This window comes from Arachis hypogaea, chromosome 1 (genome assembly GCF_003086295.3).
Source record: "Arachis hypogaea cultivar Tifrunner chromosome 1, arahy.Tifrunner.gnm2.J5K5, whole genome shotgun sequence".
NCBI classification, from domain to species: domain Eukaryota; kingdom Viridiplantae; phylum Streptophyta; class Magnoliopsida; order Fabales; family Fabaceae; genus Arachis; species Arachis hypogaea.
The window spans coordinates 52383070-52387674 of NC_092036.1; the positions used below are offsets into that span (position 1 = coordinate 52383070).

Consider the following 4605-nt stretch of genomic DNA (forward strand, 5'->3'; position numbering starts at 1 on the left):
CAGCTCTCCTCAGGGTGCATTCCTGGCGTTTGAACGCCGGGGTGTTGCTTGTTTCTGGCGTTCAGTGCCAGATCCATGCTCTGTTCTGGCATTGAACGCCAGCCAGATGCTCTTTACTGGCGTTTAAACGCCAGTAAGTCCTTCCTCTAGGGTGTATTTTTATTCTGCTGTTTTTGATTTTGTTTTTAATTTTAATATTTTTTTTCGTGACTCCACATGATCATGAACCTAATAAAACATAAAAGAACAATAAAATAAAAAATAAAATTAGATAAATAAAAATTGGGTTGCCTCCCAATAAGCGCTTCTTTAATGTCAATAGCTTGACAGTGGGCTCTCATGGAGCCTCACAGGTGATCAGGTCAATGTTGTATAGTCCCAACACCAAACTTAGAGTTTGATTGTGGGGGCTCTGTTTGACTCTGTACTGAGAGAAGTTATGCATGCTTACTCTCCCTTGTTACAGAAGGATAGCCATGTGCCTTAAACACAAGGTAGTCCCCATTCAATTGAAGGACTAATTCTCCTCTGTTAACATCTATCACAGCTTCTGCTGTGGCTAGGAAAGGTCTTCCAAGGATGATGCATTCATCCTCCTCCTTCATAGTGTATAAGAATATGAAATCAGCAGGAATGTAAAGGCCTTTAACCTTTACCAACATGTCCTCTACTAATCCATAAGCTTGTCTTACTGAATTGTCTGCCAATTGTAATGAGAATAAGGCAGGCTGTACCTCAATGATCCCCAGCTTCTCCATTATAGAGAGTGGCATAAGATTTATGCCTGACCCTAGGTCACACAGAGCTTTTTCAAAGGTCATGGTGCCTATGGTACAGGGTATTAAGAATTTCCCAGGATCTTGTTTCTTTTGAGGTAAAGTTTGTTGAACCCATGTATCAAGTTCACTAATGAGCAAGGGAGGTTCACCTTCCCAAGTCTCATTACCAAATAACTTGGCATTCAACTTCATGATGGCTCCTAGATATTGAGCAACTTGCTCTCTAGTTACATCTTCATCCTCTTCAGAGGAAGAATAACCTTCAGAGCTCATGAATGGCAGAAGGATATTTAATGGAATCTCTATGGTCTCTATATGAGCCTCAGATTCCTTTGGATCCTCAATAGGGAACAACTTCCTGCTTGAGAGATGTCCCATGAGATCTTCTTCATTGGGATTCGCATCCTCTCCCTCCTCCTTGCATTCGGCCATATTGATTATATCAATGGCCTTGCACTCGCTTTTTGGATTTTCTTCAGTATTGCTTGGGAGAGTACTAGGAGGGGTTTCAGTGATTTTCTTACTCAGCTGGCCCACTTGTGCCTCCAGATTTCTGATGGAGGACCTTGTTTCATTCATAAAACTTAAAGTGGCCTTAGACAGATCAAAGACTAAGTTTGCTAAGTTAGAGGTATTATATTCATAATTCTCTGTCTGTTGCTGGGAAGATGATGGATAAGGCTTGATATTGCTGAGCCTATTTCTTCCACCATTATTAAAGCCTTGTTGAGGCTTTTGTTGATCCTTCCATGAGAAATTTGGATGATTTCTCCATGATGAATTATAGGTGTTTCCATAAGGTTCACCCATATAATTTACCTCTGCTATTGTAGGGTTCTCAGGATCATAAGCTTCTTCTTCAGAAGATGCCTCTTTAGTTCTGTTGGATGCATTTTGCCATCTATTCAGACTTTGAGAAATCATGTTGACTTGCTGAGTCAACACCTTGTTCTGAGCCAATATGGCATTCAGAGCATCAATTTCAAGAACTCCCTTCCTCTGAGGCGTCCCAGTATTCACGGAATTCCTCTCAGAAGTGTACATGAATTGGTTATTTGCAACCATGTCAATAAGTTCCTGAGCTTCTGTAGGCATTTTCTTTAGGTGAATGGATCCACCTGTAGAGTGGTCCAATGACATCTTGGAAAACTCAGATAGACCATAATAGAATATATCTAATATGGTCCACTCTGAAAACATGTCAGAAGGACACTTTTTGGTCATCTTCTTGTATCTTTCCCAAGCTTCATAGAGGGATTCACCATCTTTTTGCTTGAAGGTCTGAACATCCACTCTAAGTTTGCTCAGGTTTTGAGGAGGAAAGAATTTATCCAAGAAGGCCGTGACCAGCTTATCCCAGGAGTCCAAGCTATCTTTAGGTTGTGAGTCCAACCATGTTCTAGCTCTGTCTCTTACAGCAAAAGGGAAAAGCATGAGTCTGTAGACTTCAGGATCTACTCCATTCGTCTTAACAGTCTCATAAATCTGTAGGAACTAAGTTAAAAACTGGTAAGGATCTTCAGATGGAAGTCCATGAAACTTGCAGTTCTGTTGCATTAGAGCAACTAATTGAGGTTTCAGCTCAAAATTGTTTGCTCCAATGGCAGGAATTGAGATGCTTCTTCCATCAAACTTGGACGTGAGTTTAGTAAAATCACCAAGCATCCTCCTTACATTATTGTTGTTGGGTTCGGCTGCCATCTCCTTCTCTTGTTCGAAAATTTCAGAAATGTTGTCTCTGGATTGTTGTAATTTAGCTTCTCTTAGTTTCCTCTTCAGAGTCCTTTCAAGTTCAGGATCAGCTTCAACAAGAGTGCTTTTTTCCTTGTTCCTGCTCATATGAAAGAGAAGAGGACAAGAAAAGAAGAGGAATCCTCTATGTCACAGTAAAGAGGATCTTTATTATTAGTAGAAGAAGAAAAGAATAAAGAAAGGAGAATCCAAACACAAGGGTAAGGATAGAGGCAGTGATTGGAGATGAAGAGAAGTGAAGAGAAGTGTTAGTAAATAAATAAATAAATAGAAGAAGATGAGAGAGAGAATTCGAAAATTAATTTTGAAAAGGAGTTAATGATTTTCGAAAATTAAAGATGAGATAGAATTAAAATTAAAATTTAAAATAATTAGTTAATTAAAAAGAATTTTTTTTTGAAAAAGAGGGAGGTATTTTCGAAAATTAGAGAGAGAAAAGTTGTTAGGTGGTTTTGAAAAAGATAAGAAACAAACAAAAAGTTAATTAGTTAGTTGAAAAAGATTTGAAAATCAAATTTGAAAAGATAAGAAGATAAGAAGATAAGAAGTTAGAAAAGATATTTTAAAATCAAATTTTTGAAAAAAGATAAAATTTTGAAAAAAAAGATATGATATAAAAGATAAGATAAGATAGATTTAATTTTTAAAATTAAAATTAATTACTTGACTAACAAGAAACTAACAGATATGATTCTAGAATTTAAAGATTGAACCTTTCTTAACAAGAAAGTAACAAACTTCAAATTTTTGAATCAATCACATTAATTGTTTAGCAAAATTTTCGAAAATAAAGATAAAATTAAGAAAAATATTTTTGAAAAATATTTTTAAATTTTCGAAAATCATAAGATAAAAATGAAAAAGATTTGATTTTTGAAAAAGTTTTGAAAAGATAGGATTTTTAAAATTGAAAATTTGACTTGACTTATAAGAAATAGCTAATTTTAAAAAATTTTGTCTAAGTCAACCCAAATTTTCAAAATTTTGAGAGAAAAAAGGAAAAGATATTTTTTTATTTTTGAATTTTTTATGATGAGAGAGAAAAACACTAAAAATACTCAATGCATGAAAATTTTGGATCAAAACACATGATGCATGCAAGAACACTATGAATGTCAAGATGAACACCAAGAACACTTTGAAGATCATGATGAACATCAAGAACATATTTTTGAAAAATTTTCAATGTAAAGAAAACATGCAAGACACCAAACTTAGAAATCTTTCATGTTTAGACACTATGAATGCAAAAATGCACATGAAAAATACCATACAAAGCAAAACAAGAAGATATGAAGATCAAACAAGAAAGTTCATCAAGAACAACTTGAAGATCATGATGAATGGAATGCATGAATGCAATTTTTCGAAAAATGCATGATGAATATGCAATTGACACCAAACTTAAAACTTGACACAAGACTCTAACAAGAAACACAAAATATTTTTTATTTTTATGATTTTATTATTTTTTTGTATTTTTATTATTTTTTCCTTTTCGAAAATATTCTTTAGGAAAACGAAAAAGAGAAAAAAATTTTAAAAGATTTTTTTGAAAAACTTTTTTGAAATTAAAACAAAAAGAAAATTACCTGATCGGAGCAACAAGATGAACCGTCAGTTGTTCATACTCGAACAATCCCCGGCAACGACGCCAAAAACTTGGTGGACGAAATTGTGATCATCAACAATGGATCCAAAGACTTGGTGCTCTCAAACATAAATCACACTTTGTCACAACTCCGCACAACTAACCAGCAAGTGTACTAGGTCGTCCAAGTAATACCTTACGTGAGTAAGGGTCGATCCCACAGAGATTGTTGGTATGAAGGAAGCTATGGTCACCTTGTAAATCTCAGTCAGGCGGATAATAGATGGTTATGGATTTTCGAATAATAATAAATAATAAACATGAAATAAAGATAGAGTTACTCATGTAATTCAATGGTGGAAATTTTAGATAAGTGCATGGAGATGTTGTGTCCCTGTTGGATCTCTACTTTCCTACTGCTTTCATCCAATTCTTCTTACTCCTTTCCATGGCAAGCTGTATGTAGGGCATCACCATTGTCAA

At 35.0% G+C, this 4605-nt stretch overlaps 1 non-coding gene across 1 annotated transcript; it reads left to right on the plus strand.

The window, feature by feature from the left end:
* Window positions 1-1973: 1973 nt before the first annotated feature.
* Window positions 1974-2081, plus strand: LOC112716838 (small nucleolar RNA R71). The gene has a single exon (XR_003160498.1). It is a non-coding gene; the product is annotated as a small nucleolar RNA R71 (small nucleolar RNA).
* Window positions 2082-4605: the final 2524 nt, after the last annotated feature.